The sequence below is a fragment of the Ptiloglossa arizonensis genome, chromosome 1 (genome assembly GCF_051014685.1).
Source record: "Ptiloglossa arizonensis isolate GNS036 chromosome 1, iyPtiAriz1_principal, whole genome shotgun sequence".
Classification (NCBI taxonomy): Eukaryota; Metazoa; Arthropoda; class Insecta; order Hymenoptera; family Colletidae; genus Ptiloglossa; species Ptiloglossa arizonensis.
This window is the reverse complement of record NC_135048.1, coordinates 15,808,123-15,825,681: the sequence shown is the minus strand read 5'-3', so window position 1 is coordinate 15,825,681 and position 17,559 is coordinate 15,808,123. Positions and strand designations below refer to the sequence as shown.

At 33.4% G+C, this 17,559-nt stretch overlaps 1 protein-coding gene across 4 annotated transcripts in view; it reads right to left on the bottom strand.

Moving 5' to 3' along the window:
• LOC143150951 (matrix metalloproteinase-2-like) overlaps window positions 1-17,559 on the bottom strand; it is a 378,361-nt gene that overhangs the window by 276,863 nt on the left and 83,939 nt on the right. The window contains exon 1 of one of the 4 annotated variants that reach the window (XM_076319599.1): window positions 977-1,080. The exons of the other annotated variants lie outside the window; for them this stretch is intronic. The gene's annotated coding sequence lies outside the window, so the exon portion shown is untranslated. Of the gene's footprint in view, window positions 1-976; window positions 1,081-17,559 lie in introns of those variants that run through there. 4 annotated transcript variants of the gene reach the window in all.

The window sequence follows — 17,559 nt, the reverse complement described above, 5'->3', positions numbered from 1 at the left end:
CAAACGAGTATGAATCGATTGTTTGTATGGACACTCACTTCTCGTCGAACATTCATTTTCTTTCCGTTTCGTTGTTACAAAAATAACATTCGTTCCCGTTTAGTTCACTTAGAAAAATATTTCATTATGGAAAATACTCGCGAATGTACATACTTATTACTGCAAATATTTAGTCGGTTCTCATAGTCGTGCGTCATTTCAATGAACTGAATGGAATTAGTCAACTTCAACCTAACAAGTTTATTTTTGCATTAATATTGTTTCACCGACACAAGCATTTACCTTATCGATTAGTGTTACATTGTAACCAACTAACGAGCATCGTGGGGTGTCATAGCAATTGATTGATTCCAAGGGAGAACCCCTCTAGTAGTAAGGAGAGCCTTTTTCACATTTATCGTGGATCTCCTTTTCACAATTATCGTGGACCGCCTTCTCACAATTATTGTGAACCTCCTTTTCACAATCATCGTGGTCCCCACTTTCACAATCATCGTGGTCCTCATTTTCACAATTATCGTGGACCTCTTTCACAATTATCGTGGACCTCATTCTCACAATTATCGTGGACCTTCTTTTCACAATTATCGTGAACCTTCTTTTCACAATTATCGTGGACCTCTTTCACAGTTATCGTGGACCTCTTTCACAATTATCGCGTACCGCATTTTTCACAGTTATCGTGGACCTCCTTTTTCACATTTACCGCGACAATACTGTACAGGTTTCGAATCACAGATTACATAAAACTGTTAACTTTTCAGGCATTCCACGATATATACTATCACTATTTGCACACGCAATGAGCTGTGAGCCCCGTTTTGGGTAAACAAGCGAGATTTCAAGCAACAATTACGTACATTCGATCGACCGTAATCGCGCAGCTCGCTTACTATAAAAATTATCCAAATTGCATCGTGTTTAGACTTATTTTCATCGAAAAAATCTAATCAATCTATCGCAAATATTTTCGTACGAATAAAATGAAAAATATTGAAATTTCATTTTTGATCGAGTCCGTGGACGTTTTTGAACAGCCAAATGTTACAACGTAGCTCGTGTCACATTTTACGAGTTTTTCGCTCGAGACAGCGACCAAGGAGCTTGCAAGAGGAAAGACGTTCTCGCGTTTTCGATTGGCAGCGTGCAAACTCGCTACGGAGAATGCAAAGATAGTGGATTCAATTTCCGTGGTCATAGACTTTGAAATGGTTTCGACACGTTTTGCATTCGTCAGGCTTATCGAAAGCTTCCCCGTTGAACACCTAGACTCGAGATTACCACCGTGTATTACTTCAGTATTCCCATCTCCCGTGCTTAAACGTCTTCCTTCGAAGAAACAGATTCAAAATAGATGGAGAACCCTAACCGAACTATCCAGTTCGCAGAGATTGCTACTATCGAGTATTCTTGCATCACACCCGAACGAGTTTTTCGAGGAAACTGCATCGATCGACGAAAATTTATTATTCGATCTATTTACACCCAATTGGAGAACAATGTGTACAATATCCGGCAAATGGTATTACAATGGGTTATTTTTAACATACGTTTGAAATGTTATATCAGCTTTGTTATCGTTTATAGAGCGCGTATTGTTTGTAATTAATAACAAATGGATCGAAGAGAGAAACAGACGATGCTCCACTCAATTCATTAAAATGCAATTGTGAATAAATTTTCGAGAATTGCTTTTTTTTTGTTATTTTTGTGTGCTAATAAAAAATCATTTAATTCTTAATATATATATATATAGAAGTATATATATATGAAAAAAAATGTTACCATGTTACCGTTAATAATACGATGCGTCTAAAGATTAAAGAGACGATAGATATTGACGTTTATAACCATTGTATAAATTTTACTAATCCGACTGTAGAAATTCGAGAGCAGTACCTGACTTTCAGCGTATAAACACACTTGAGTTATTATTTAGATCATTGATACGGCTATGATTAGAATACGCATCTGGCAGTTGATCGTCATCCGGTTTTGAATATAAATTGTTATTAGAGAGTATACAAAGCAAATTCTCAAGTACTGCAGCATTAACTACTAAATAACATCAACCAATCGACATTGATCGATTTTAATAAAACTGGCCATATAAATAGTTTCATTGATAAATATCAAAGACACGTTTTTTTTTTCTCGTTCATTGATAATTAAATTTAATAAAAACCACTCTCAAACTTACGGACTTGTTTAATTAAAAATCTGGAAAACTAATTAATTTCCCTGAATTGTTAACCTCATTCGTATTTAATTTACGTAGTGCACTGACGTCCAGAATTAAACTCTAGAATATTTAAATTTTCTCGATTATTATGCATCTTTTATTTTATATCGAACTTTATTTTTATTGTACGCAAAGGATCATTATAATGATCGTAATGATTCATAATAATGATTGGAAACCATGAAACATTGTTAAAATGTGACAAGAATAATTGCAAGTACGAGGGCTAGAAATTGTTATTTAAATTTATCGACGTGGTGAACGTACAACTTTCCATAAAATGAAATATATATCATGACCTCCGACCTTACGTGACCTTTTGTTTAGTTACGAAGTATGTACTCCACTTTCAAAATGTGGCAACCCACTTGAGACCTAGGCGAGTGGTATACAAACTCTCCACTTCCGGTAATAAAAGTACCATTCTTCAAACATATATTACCGTCTAACTACAAATGGGCTGAGAACTTTTTATACGAAAAAGTAAAAATAACATCGTTCATCGGAATAAATAATACCTAACGTTCGAAACCCCCTCGGACCTCCATACTCATCTTGAATTATAATGGTGACATTTTCACCAAAAATTTATAAATTTAATTTCAATTTTATTATTTTACACAATTTTGCAACCTACATAGCGTTTCTTTTATTCCTCTCGATTAAAATCGTTTGGAAAATTACACAAACCTGAAGAGAACACGTTACAAATATTTTTATAAAAATAAAACCAAAGATGTTAAAATTTCATTTTTTGTTAAATGACTCAAAACAAGAAAGAGAAAAGAGAACGATACATAATAGAACAACAGATAGTTAAGAACGATCAACTTTTTAACATTGTGCTTTCATTTTTTAAAACTAACAACAATTTTTTGTTGTTCGTCTTTAAATACTAGTCGACAATTGTTACAAAGTATCCATCGACTCTTGTCGCATTTCACGTTTTGTTATTTTTTATGGGGATCATCTTAATTAATGGGGATAACAATAATCGTGAAAAGAATCAAATTTGACGATATTTTTATTCTGCATATTCGGAATTTCAACTTAGACCGGAACAAGTAACAAAATTATGGTCTCCACGGTACCAAGATCAAAGCCACGATGACGTATCGAATAACAGTACTAGGCAACTTATAATAGTGCTAGGCAAAGTTGTGGTGACGTAAGAAACAACAGTGAATTACAATAGTACGACGTGCGTGAACTGAATTAATTAAAACGTGACTTTATTCGATGTTAGATATTATTCAATAGCAGTAACCGTGTTCATCATATTATAAATAGATTCCCGTTTGATATCAGAAGAATAGGTATTTTGTGCACTAAGCAATGTCAATATTCGAACAATTTTGTGGTGAAAATAAGTTATTTTCAATACACTGCTACGCAATTTGCAAAAGAGACTAGTAACTGATACGACAAAAATTTTATTTGAATAAAAGTTTCGGTGAAAGTTGATTTCAATGGAAGTTCATAATAATAAAAATGTATTTCAATAAAAGATTAAGTGAAAGTTTGGTCCAATGAAAATTTGAATAAAGTTTTATTTCAAAGCACCTTTAGAAAAAGTTTTGATTCGATAAAAGGTTGTAACATTGAAAATTTATTTCGAGACAAGTTTGTTTTAATAAAAGTTTAAATAAAATTTGTGTCAAGCGGGAGGAAAGCTTCTAGAAGAAGAATCTAATTGCGGTAGAATTTCAATAGTGAAATGTGTACAATAATAATTAAAAATGTAGCAGGTACTAAAGTGTCTTTCATCGTGTCGTTGAATTTTCTTAATTTTCCAACACGAGTTTTTGACTTGAGAAATTTTCTTAATGAAATTATACATTTTGTTCAAAGAATGATTGTAATTTAAACACATCTATAATTACAATGCTGCAGCTGTCACGAGGAACAATGAATTGAAGAATAAAAATTATCTATGATTCGTAATCATCATAAGGTATGCTTCGCGTGGGCTTGTGATGCGTCACCGATGCTGATTGACGAAGGGCAAGAGTCAGGAAACGAACGTGTAGGAATACAAAGTTTTAATGTTCATTATGAAATGCACAACTTCTAACTTGTCGCTAATTGAGTAATTAATTGTAATTAAATTAATTTCATTCCTTCCTTGGATAAAGTTTCTTTATCTTTGAAAAGATCCGAACTATTCACCATACGAGATTCAATTATTCGTTTAATTTGATTGGAAAATTAAAAAGCAATTTTAAAATTTGTCCACAATAAAAAAAAATTATTATGTGACAAGAGGGGTGAATTCGAGCGAAACTACCGATAATTTCTGACATAAAATTTCGAAAAATTTACAAAAATAAGTACAAAAACAAAATTTAAAAAAAAAAATACAATGAACAATTTACTCCCTTGTTTATTTTTCAGATATTATTCGAGGGATATCCGAAAGATAAGGTTATATTCGATTATTATTTTTTCAAAATTTCTTGTAAAAAATTATCGGAGAAATTACTTTTTATATTGTTAAGTTCATCGTCGAAAATTATACAAAGGAGGAATTTTTCTCAAAAAAAAACAAAACTACCGATATTTGATTTTTATACTACTACCACCCTCCTCCTTCGACTCTCAACGACCGAACTCGACTATTTTCGTCAGCAAGTACTCTGTAATCAGATTCTACGAGACAAAGTGAGAAATAAAAGAGTGCCAGGGAAACACACTTAACTCGTACCGCAATTGTACATATTCTTCGCTGTATCGGCAAGCCGTAGTTTCTCGAATTAAAGTCTCTTAACGAGGGTTACTCCGATCGACTGGACACTTGACCTCGTTGACCCGGTTTCCGGTTGGCTTGTGTCCTTGCCGACTTCTCTATTGCTTCTCTCTGCCGGAAGATAAGACACGAAAAGGAAAACGAAGCTTCTTTCGACAGTTTTACTACTCTTCGGAGCTTTTCATCGGTTATCTTTCTCCTCTTCGTCTTCCCTTTCTTCTCACTGTCAGAAATTAGGCTACGACTTGTACCATTTCGCTTTTCACCTTCCAAATGGATTCGGAGCAAAAAAAATCGAACGTTCCTTATACGATAAATGAATCCTTTAATGGTTTAACAGAGGGACGTGGAACCAGCAATTCTTTTGCATATTTCTTCAGCGATGTGTCTTCCTCGTTTATAAATTGAACGTTTACTCCGATTGATTGAAATTAAAAAATGAAAGCACAATGTTAAAAAGTCGATCGTTCATAACTATCTGTTGTTCTATGGTGTGTCGTTCTCTTTCTTGTTTTGAGCGAACAAAATAGAAAATTTGTAAACAATCGAATGGAATTGGTCACAGCAGTTCATTCGTAAAAACTCAGTACAAAACTTGCCATAACTCGGTAAACGAGAACATATAATTACATAAATTTATTTTATTACTTTCAACACTTTCACCTCCGCAGTTACGCGTACATAGACTATACAAGCCAGCAGTTACCGGCCGTTGTCACGTATACGTGATCTAATTATTTTCCTCGTTAAATCATTATCCACTAAACTTAGGAAGTTCAAATTTAAATCCTGTTGTATATCGTATGTTTAAGTTTGAATACCATATCTCGTGTTAACAACTGCTCTCTCTCAACGTCTGTAACTTGGTTGATTTAACAAGCTCGAGGAAATCCTTCGACATTTTCGAAACCGTACATTTTCGAAACTGTACATTTTCGAAACCGTACATTTTGTGAAAATATTAAAAAGAAGAATCAATTTTTTGAGAAAGGATCTTACAATAGTACTCGACAGATTACAATCTTACAATAGTACTCTGTTTCGAGAACTGGTCAGTTATAATAAAGTGCCAGCACAATGGTACACCAGCATCGTTTATTAACTCGCTGCAACCAGAGTAAAGACTCTCGAGGAAGCTGCGAGAGGTCCTGGGTCGCGCGAATAAATAAATAATTGTGTCCAGGCTGCGGATAATGAAAGTGCAAGGTCCCGTGACCACGAAGACTGTTCCGTTTCAGGTTGGACACACGCGTAGCCGGTGGAACACCAAGGTAATTAGACCGGACGAAACTCGGTCCCTAATTGAAGAGCAGGCGACAGCTAACTGGAAGACATTGCAGCGGTCCATTGTGCTCGGTCTAGAGCTCTCCAAAAGCTCTCGCGGGAACGCAATCGGTGGACTTTCACCCCTGGTCATTTGCTTTAACCTACTAACCGGCCTTCTCTTCCCGTTAACGGCCGTTAGTTGTAGCCCCGTGACAAACTTAGCCAGGCCAAACTGGATATACGTGCCCGGGTTAAATGGTAACTAACTGCCGAAACAGAAGCGGTACGGTGGATGCTTATAGCGTTGGAGATTGGCTCTACGTGCGAGATGTACCCATCCGAATGGATTCGTAATCTCCGAATTCGTCCGATATCGAACGTGACGGGAAACTGAGTGAAAATTTCAATTGGCGCGAGAATGTCTTCGGGTATTTGACTGATAAGATGAGATTTGATAGGCCTGAGAGAATTTGTTGTAATGTGTAATATCGTGTTTGTTATTATTTATATTCTTGTACCTCACTTGTAAATTCTTTCGTCGATTATTTCGAACATGATGGAATCTGAGTGAAAATTTCAATTGGTGCGAGAATGTCTTCGGGTGTTTGATTCGTTATCGATGAGATGAGATTTGATCGATTTGAGAGAATTTGTTGTAATCTCCAAATTCGTCTGATTTCGAACGTGATGGAATCTGAGTGAAAATTTGAATTGGTGTGAGAATGTCTTCGGTTCCTCGGGTATTTAACTCGTAATTTATAAGATGAGATTTGACGGACCTAAGAATTTATTGTAATCTCCATATTCGTCTGATTTCGAACATGATGGAATCTGAGTGAAAATTTGAATTGGTGTGAGAATGTCTTCGGTTCTTCGGGTATTTAACTCGTAATTTATAAGACGAAATTTGACAGACCCCAGAGAAGTTGTTGTAAATCAACTTATTCAGTTTCTTAATGAATTGGTAAGAGTGATTCGCAAGGAAGAATTTGTTTTTCTTAAAAATTGCTGCAAGTATTTAACAGATTGTGCGAGCTTCTACAGACGTCACCATATCGTATATGTGATAAAGTAATCACCATACTGGTTAAGGATTCGTCTTGAGCTTACCATACCTGGGTCTTTTCGGACCCAGAGAGACTTTTGCATTGCCCATTTCTACCGTGAGTAGACTATTCCTTAGAAATTAAGAAAAGTACGATAAAATAATGGAACTTTTATTCGAAATATTTCTACGAGCAAAATGAAGTTACGGGTCCGTTTGGACCCAGAGTCGTCTCTTCTATGGTCACTTAAACTGCCGGTACAAAGAGTTCGATCGTGTCTGTTATTATTTATCTTCTTGTACTTCATTTGTAAATTCTTTCGTCGATTATTCAATTCCATATATTTATTTTTAGTTGCTTTATTTTGGATCGTACGATTATTGGTATTCGCGGCCCAAAACTTCAAAATGGCGACGATAACGTACGAACGATCAAAATAAAATAATATTTATCTTCTCGAATTTCACTTGCAACTATGTATATATTTATTTTTTAATGCTTTATTTTGGCAATTATATATATTTATTTTTTAATACTTTCTATTAGCAATTATATATATTTATTTTTCAATGCTTTCTATTGGCAATTATATATATTTATTTTTTAACGCTTTCTATTGACAATTATATATATTTATTTTTTAATACTTTCTATTGGCAATTATATATATTTATTATTTTAATACTTTCTATTGGCAATTATATATATTTATTTTTTAACGCTTTCTATTGAAAATTATATATATTTATTTTTTAACGCTTTCTATTGGCAATTATATATATTTATTTTTTAACACTTTCTATTGGCAAATATATATATTTATTTTTTAATACTTAATTTCGAATCTAACGACGTAATATTTCTGTAATTTACGTCTTGGTGTTCCTCGAGGCCCGAAATTTCAAAATGGCGACGGTAACGCGCGAACGATCAAACGAAAAAGTCGTTACAATTTACAAAATCAGTTTATTCCAATTCCGTTCGAAAACCAGCCGGAAACGAGTTTAGAGTGCAACCACGGAAAAAGAAGAGTCTGCGTGAAAATGGTCGAATCGAATCTTCTTTTCCTTCGTGTTCGTGATATTCCCTGCTGTGCAGCGTTATTCTGTACACGTTCCGTTTTCCGCTGGCTATTCGACGGAACCCCAAACGCCTTGCGTAACCAGAAATCGTTTGGCGGAATCGACGGCGGATATCGACAGCCATGACCGCAATGCAAATCCATCAAACCAATTCAATAAGTAATTTGCATTGAGCTGTCTCCTTGACGTAAGTAACGAATACCCTTCCTCATTAGCGACGTGTCTGAGTATACCTTAATTTTTAACACCAATCTTCTTTGTTGTCGAACATTTTCGTTCTTTTTGATCCTCTTCATCCATTAAAACGAAGTGTGTTAAAACACAACGAGAAATAATTCACCAAGAAACGTTAAAATAACAAATTGAACAAATTGGAGTAATTGTGAGTAGAAAAATATTAAATGGTACAGATTTGTGTGAAAAATATATTATAGAAATTTGTCAAGTCTGTATCAACGGAGAAGACAATTTCAGGGGGAAAATTATGTTTTTAATAATGTTATAAAAAGAAGTTGGTTCAATAGTTTCGATTTGGACGAATGGGTCATGTATGAATATGTAACTTTGTTGAATTGTTGTTTCGTGGTACGATGTTTCAACTTCTCGTTAGATAATTAATTCGTCACAGTGTTCATAATTTTTTATTACGTACAAGGTGTAAGAATTAATACTTCTACGTCTGGTTGCAAAGGGATTGATATCATAGTTTCGTATAAGTAGAAAATAGTTCGAAGAAAGGGATTCTCTGTTGAAATTAAAACTGGAACAATTATTCTGCATCGAGATTATTTCTTTTTGAGACTTATTGCGGAAGATTCGGGATTTTGGTATCATATAGGGCTGTGAAACGATAAGAAGAAAGTGAAACGGTTGGCGAGCAAGGAGAAATATTACGTCTTAAGAGGAGCGGACGAATTTCAGCCCCAGAAATTCAAAAAAAACTCGGATACTAGCCGTGAAACGTAAATTAGAGCAGCTGCTGGCCTGTGTGGTCGAGTTGTAACGCGGAAACTGCTTCTGGGGCCACGGAATGAAAAGAAGCGAGTACAATAGGTTAAGGAGCATGAGAATTGAACTTAGAACCGCGGAAAAGTGTTTCATAAAGTGACGAGTTGAAATTCCACAAGTTTAACGCAAACCGACAAACAAACGCGGTGACGAATTTTGTTGAACGTTGCAACACTGTAACCATAATTAAACAGGATGAAAGTGTAATTTCTATTTAGGGATGTTTTTCCCATTGGAAAATTGAAAATATTGTAAAAATCAATGGTACAATGGAGAGAAAAGAAAAATTCCACTTGTTTGATATAAATGAAGAAATAGACACGATGAAGAATTAATGTTGTAACGCTGTAATCATAATTAAACAGGATGGAAGTGTAATTTCTGTTTAAGGATGTTTTTGCCACTGGAAAATTGAAAATATTGTAAAAATCAATGGTACAATGGAGAGAAAAGAAAAATTCCACTTGTTTGATATAAATGAACAAATAGACACGATGAAGAATTAATGTTGTAACACTGTAACCATAATTAAACGCGATGAAAGTGTAATTTCTGTTTAGGGATGGTTTTCCTAATGGAAAATTGAAAATATTGTAAAAATTAATGGTATAATGGACAGAAAAGAAAAATTCCACTTGTTTGATATAAATGAACAAATAGACACGATGAAGAATTAATATTGTAACACCGTAACCATAATTAAACACGATGGAAGTGTAATTTCTGTTTAGGGATGTTTTTCCCATTGGAAAATTGAAAATATTGTAAAAATCAATGGTATAATGGACAGAAAAGAAAAATTCCACTTGTTGGATATAAATAAACAAATAGACACGATGAAGAATTAATGTTGTAACACTGTAACCATAATTAAACGCGATGGAAATGTAATTTCTGTTTGGGGATGTTTTTGCCACTGGAAAATTGAAAATATTGTAAAAATCAATGGTATAATGGACAGAAAAGAAAAATTCCACTTGTTTGATATAAATGAACAAATAGACACGATGGAGAATTAATGTTGCAACACTGTAACCATAATTAAACACGATGAAAGTGTAATTTCTATTTAGGGATGTTTTTCCTAATGGAAAATTGAAAATATTGTAAAAATTAATGGTATAATGGACAGAAAAGAAAAATTCCACTTGTTTGATATAAATGAACAAATAGACACGATGGAGAATTAATGTTACAACAATATACCCATAATTGAATACAATTCAAATCAAATTTTAGACATCTCTAATGCCATTCTTGAAGAATATAAATAATTTCTGAAAGAATCACTCCTTTCGAGGTCTAACAATATAACGATTGGTTTAACGAGTAATTCGTTAACAAAATGCAACGCTGAAACTATGTCATCTAAGTTGATTACAAGTGACTAGTCACTTGTCACTTCTAGTAAAAGTCACTTTTATTGTATTTTTGCAATCTAAATTTGTTTCGTTCCGTGCGATCGTATTTGTCTTCCGTCTGAGCTTGAATTCCCCTTCCAAAACTCTGGAAGAAAGTCTGGATTCTTATACGGGGACAGCAATCTGCCAATGACTCAGTTCAGGGCGTTTTCCTAATTTGTGCAACGCCTACGAACCTGATACGTTTGTTCTGTGCGCGAGTAGTACCTTAGATTTCAAGCAGAATTGAACATTCGATGAGTTTACACGAGCTTGTTTGAAGAGAAAACAATGTATATGCGATATTGATTTAAGAAATATGATTACAGAAAAGATACAAATTTACAATTGCAAGTATATTGTTTCTTCCCGAGGAAAACCATATAGAAATGTGGATAATTTGTCTAAGATGAATTATGTTCCATTATTTATGTAAAGTAAATTATATGTAAGTAAAGTAATTAGGTAAAGTTAATTTCTGTAAGGTAAATTATATCCAATAATTTGTGTAAAAGAAATCATGTTCAATTATTTGTGTAAAAGAAATTATGTTCAATTATTTGTGTAAAGTAAATTATATTCAATAATTTGTGTAAAGAAAATTATATCCAATAATTTGTGTAAAAGAAATCATGTTCAATTATTTGTGTAAAGTAAGTTATATTCAATAATCTGTGTAAAGTATATTATGTTTAATTATTTGTGTAAAGTAAATTATATTCAATAATTTGTGTAAAGTAAATTATATTCAATAATTTGTGTAAAAGAAATTATATTCAATAATTTGTGTAAATGAAATTATATTTAATAATTTGTGTAAAGAAAATTATATTCAGTAATCTGGATAAAGTAAATTATATTCAATAATTTGTGTAAAAGAAATCATGTTCAATTATTTGTATAAAAGAAATTATGTTCAATTACTTGTCTAAAGTAAATTATATTCAATAATTTGTGTAAAGAAAATCATATTCAATAATAGTGTAAAGTAAATTATGTTCAATAATTTGTGGAAAGTAAATTATGTGTTACTTTCTTTGGATATCGTTACAATAAGAGCAAAAGAATCATACAGTAACTTTACAATGTCTGTCATTTTCTGTGCTTTCCAAAAATACGATATTCCAATTTTATTTAAACGACGGAATGAAATTAACCACCGAAACGATCTTTTTAACGTTCTCTGTGCGTAATTCAATTCAACTGTCGCTGAAATCTCCTCGTTGATATAAGAACTCTCGTCGAAACCGCGAATCTAATTCCCCGGTAACTATCAACCGACCAAACCGAGCGATGCATTTTGGGATGCAATACGTGACTAAAAGTCACAACTTGCAATTAGCAATCCGCAGACTGCCAACTCGGTAGACACGCATTCGAACAGACAGGTTGCCACTCGATGAAACGCTGCGATTGGTTTCATAACGAACGAAACTCGCGCTGTTATTACCGATAATATTAATAAGCGCGTTAGGGGAAACCCCCACGCGGAAACTGTTTCGACGATGAAACTTTGAACACCTCTAAATCGAGCCCGAAAGCGTTTTCGGTTCGACAAATTGCACACCATGCCTCGAGCTTCAATCTTTTCTACGAATAATACAAGAGTATTGATAAAGTAACTAAATTATTAAACAGAGGAAAATTGCACTCGCTTGTCTTTTGCAAACACACTATTCTCGAATTAAAAATTGTAATCACAGTGTTCTGTTTTATTAGCATTACAAATATAATTTTGAACTCGTTATAATTTTAAACATCTAATTTACAATTTTCTAACATATTTTTCCAATTTCAGGTTTTTTTCGAGACAACCTTTTTATTTCAACTATTATTTTCTCGTTCGAAAGCATTTTCGAGTCAACGAATTGCAAACTGTGCCTCGAGCTTCAATCTTTTCTACGAATAATACAAGAGTATTGATAAAGTAACTAAATTATTAAACAGAGGAAAATTGCACTCGCTTGTCTTTTGCAAACACACTTTTCTCGAATTAAAAATTGTAATCACAATGTTCCCTTTTATTAGCATTGCAAATATAATTTTGAGCTCGTTATAATTTTGAAAATCTAATTTACAATTTTCTAACATATTTTTTCAATTTCAAGTTTTTTTCGAGACAACCTTGTTATTTGGACTATTATTTTCTCGTTCGAAAGCATTTTCGAGTCAACGAATTGCAAACTGTGCCTCGAGCTTCAATCTTTTCTACGAATAATACAAGAGTATTGATAAAGTAACTAAATTATTAAACAGAGGAAAATTGCACTCGCTTGTCTTTTGCAAACACACTTTTCTCGAATTAAAAATTGTAATCGTAATGTTCTATTTTCTTAACATTGAAAATATAATTTCGTGCTCGTTATAATTTTAAAAACCCAATTTCCAATTTTCTAACATATTTTTTCATTTTTTTTTTTTTTTTTTTTTTCGGGACAACTTTTTTATTTCAGGCATTAATTTTTTCCCTCTCTATAAAATAAAAATAGATAGTTTTCGATCGCGTTAAACGTGTCAGATTTTCCTTGAAATAGACTGATAATTTATCGCGTAAATTGTCAAAAAAGTACAAAAGCAAAGCAATTTAAAGAATTTATCCACTCGACTCCGTTTCAATAGATGTTATATCGTAAACTGATATTGTTATTTATTCACGTTAGACTGTAAAGAACGAACGTGGAAAACGACGGTAGTTCCTCGCCGGCTTAATATTTTATGCAACGGCAAACAACGATTGGAAGTGGTTGAATTATTCCACAATTCCTCCATGTTTTATCCTCCAGCGGATGCGCCTCTTAGGATCGCAAGAACGTGAGCGATGTGTACTTCCATACTCCGTACACGAAGCGTTATTAAACAACAAGAAATTTCAATTCGGTTTGTTGAATAATTACAAGACGTGCAGCGTATCACGACTGAAGGAAACCAGATAAATATCTCCTCTATTTTCAACGACATGAAAAATATTTATGGCGCGATTTGAACGATTTTGGAGAAGGAATACCGTGGGGAAAAAAGTAAATTTTCTAAACGCTTGCTTTTCATTTTTGTCGAGTTCTTTTAAAGGTTATTAATATTTTTACCAGGAAAATATAATTTTTTTATATGGATACTCCCTATTTATTATATAGTCCAATGAGTTGTATTCATGTTACAATTATTAGATTTACTTGCACATCGATTTTCTGCTCACTATACACTATTACCAAACAGTTTTTATCCGTACAATAATAATAGTAGTAATAATAATGAAATAGACCTTTGATAATAATAATAATATTAATACAGGATTTTTCCTGTAATAATAATAACTGATAAAAATGTCCTGTGAGAGTAAAAATAAAAGTGATTTTTCTTCTAATAATAATAATTAAAAAAATGTCCCGTGATAATAATAATAAATTGATTGTTCTTCTAATAATAATAACAAAATCATTTCTCTTGTAATAGTAATAATAAAATAATTTTTCTTATAATAATGATAATAAAATAATATTTCTTGCGATAATAATAATAAAATAATTTTTCTTACGATAATAATAATAAAACGATTTTTTTTTGTAATAGTAATAATAAAATAATTTTTCTTGCAGTAGTAATAATAAAATAATTTTTCTTGCAGTAGTAATAGTAAAATAATTTTTCTTGCAGAATTAATGATAAAATAATTTTTCTTGCACTAGTAATAATAAAATAATATTTCTCGCGATAACAATAATAAAAGGATTTTTTTCTCAAAATAGTAATAAAAACGAAACGATATTTCCTTTCCCAGTGATAATAATTTTTCCCCGTCTTATTGAACGGTAATAATAACAAAATGGTCCTTCCTCTCACAAAACTGGTTCACGTGTACCTAACCTACTCCGAACACGTACACGTCCACAGGCGGGTTAATTCAAAACGCAAAATGTACGTTCGGAAACGGCGTGCATTAAATATTCAGATGCAGTACTAGAAAGTCTCGGTGAATTTGAAGTCGATTTTACCGTTTGTTTTTGCCTGTACAAAGACAAACGATGTCGAAAATTAGCCACCGCCGCCGATAACGTTTCTCGCGGCAATGTTTCGAAGCAACAAAGCAGGCTTGATAAAAATTTCGCGGCAAGGAATTCGCATCACGTGCTGCCGGCTCTTCCGGAATTCCGGAAAGCTTCCGGTGTCTTGAGGGCCTGACGTTCACCGGGAACACGAAGCGAATGAATGCCGTGCACGATTTCGCATTTTTGTTGGAATCGTCGATGACGAAGACGATATTCCGGGATCCTTGCGTTGAATGGCTCGGGAATTCATCGAAGGGACTACTACTCTCCACCGGTCCAGATGAAACGTAAAACAACGATCGTGATCCTCCTTCGGAGAGAAAAACGGGAAGCTTGTACCTGCGGTAAGGTGTGTTTGGTCGGGAGAAACGAATTACAATGATTTATCGCCCCGGGCAACAGTTTCTACCATTTTTTCTCGCGGAGACTTTCGGGGGAAAAGAAACGAGCTACGGTAAAGATAAATGGTAGATACAAAACGATACAAGGGATATATACTCTTGAAGTAAAGACGGGCAGAATTTTATTTCGGCGAAGGACAAAGGAGAAGATTGTTCGAAGAGTTTCTCGTTATTTTACACCGTTGAGAGAGTGGTTAAACGGAGGGTTAGTCAAGTGTACGTTCGACCAATCTTAAAATTCGATTTTTTGAAAAATTGAACTTTGCACGGCGGAACGTTCGTTTTTCTTTATTTTTTTTGCAAAATGTTGCACTTTTTTACGTCGTATTATCAAGGATGCAATTTTCTTGGAAATCAAATTTTCCACGGAAGAATTTTATTTTTTTTTACTTATTTTAAAATCAATTCTCTCGACAATTCAAGTCTGTGCAAGAAGACGATATTTTTTATTTATTTCGTTGCAAAATGTTACACTCTTTTCCGTCGTATTATCAAGGATGCAATTTTCTTGGAAATCAATTTTTCCACGGAAGAATTTTATTTTTTTTTACTTATTTTAAAACCAATTCTCTCGACAATTCAAGTCTGTGCAAGAAGACGATATTTTTTATTTATTTTGTTGCAAAATGTTGCACTTTTTTACGTCGTATTATCAAGGATGCAATTTTCTTGGAAATCAAATTTTCCACGGAAGAATTTTATTTTTTTTTACTTATTTTAAAATCAATTCTCTCGACAATTCAAGTCTGTGCAAGAAGACGATATTTTTTATTTATTTTGTTGCAAAATGTTACACTCTTTTCCGTCGTATTATCAAGGATGCAATTTTCTTGGAAATCAATTTTTCCACGGAAGAATTTTATTTTTTTTTACTTATTTTAAAACCAATTCTCTCGACAATTCAAGTCTGTGCAAGAAGACGATATTTTTTATTTATTTCGTTGCAAAATGTTACACTCTTTTCCGTCGTATTATCAAGAATGCAATTTTCTTGGAAATCAAATTTTCCACGGCAGAATTTTATTTTTTTTACTTATTTTAAAATCAATTCTCTCGACAATTCAAGTCTGTGCAAGAAGACGATATTTTTTATTTATTTTGTTGCAAAATCTCACACTCTTTTCGGTCGTTTTATTAAGTGTACCTGGAGTCAATTTTCTCGGAAATTAAATTTTCCACGGCAGAACTTAATTTCTTTTTACTTATTTTATGGCAAAATATCAAGTGTACCCAGAGAGTATTTAAATTCAAATCTCTCGAACATTCAAGTTTGTGCAACGAAACAATATTTTTTATTTCGTTCCAATATATCATCCCATATCAAGCGTGTGTACCCGGAGAACCTTTAAATACAATTTTTTCAAAAACCAAACTTTTTACTACAGAATTCTATTAGATTGAAAATAAAACACGATTTTTCTAAAGTGTATAAACATTTTATTAAACCATATATTCTCCATTTTAAAAAATAAAATGACTTTCCGAACAACCCAATATTTTTTAAACTCTTCGAATTCGATCCCCCCAAAAACCAAATTTCCTACGATAGAAATTTAATATAAAAAAAAATCATTCCCCGTATCATCTACAGAGTCGTATTTTCTATATTAACGGATCACGTTGAAATTTGCTTCGAACAATTATTAGTATCCTCCAGGATTCGAAATTGAGTAAACGAGTGACGCGCTGCGCTCGTTCATGTGCAGTTTAGTTGCAGTTGCATCGCAACGAAACCACGATGCAAGATTTATCGTTGGCCATTCATTTTGACCGACCGTACCCGGTTCGGTAATGTCCGGCAGTCACGTTTCCGGAATGAAATGAGAAATTTCCGCCGGCATGACGGAAGATAAGTATCGATTAGTATCCGCGTCGCTCGTTAGAATGCATACCGTTAATTCGTCACGTAACCCTGGCGGGAAAACAAGAAGAAAATTGAGAAGAACGAACCGCAGAGCCGAGGCTTTCAATCGGTATAACGACGAACAATGGAAAATTGGGGATAAAAATTTGTTTGGACGAATTTACGAGATTCCTCGCAGCGATGAAAAACGTTTATGGCGGATATTCGCGATCGGGGACCATTTTCGAGCATTTATTTCCACGGACGGTCGCTTATTTGTTTAAATTTTGCATTCAACGCGACGAGCGACGCGACTGAAATTTATACGAATCGTCTGAATTGCGATGGATATTTGTCGACAGTTTATAGAACGGAAGGAAAACAGTGTCGCTTGGAATATACGACTGATTCAGAGCCATCGTCCTCTCATTATGTTTGTTTTTACGTCGTACTGTATGAAATATTAAAGGATCTTTTCGTTG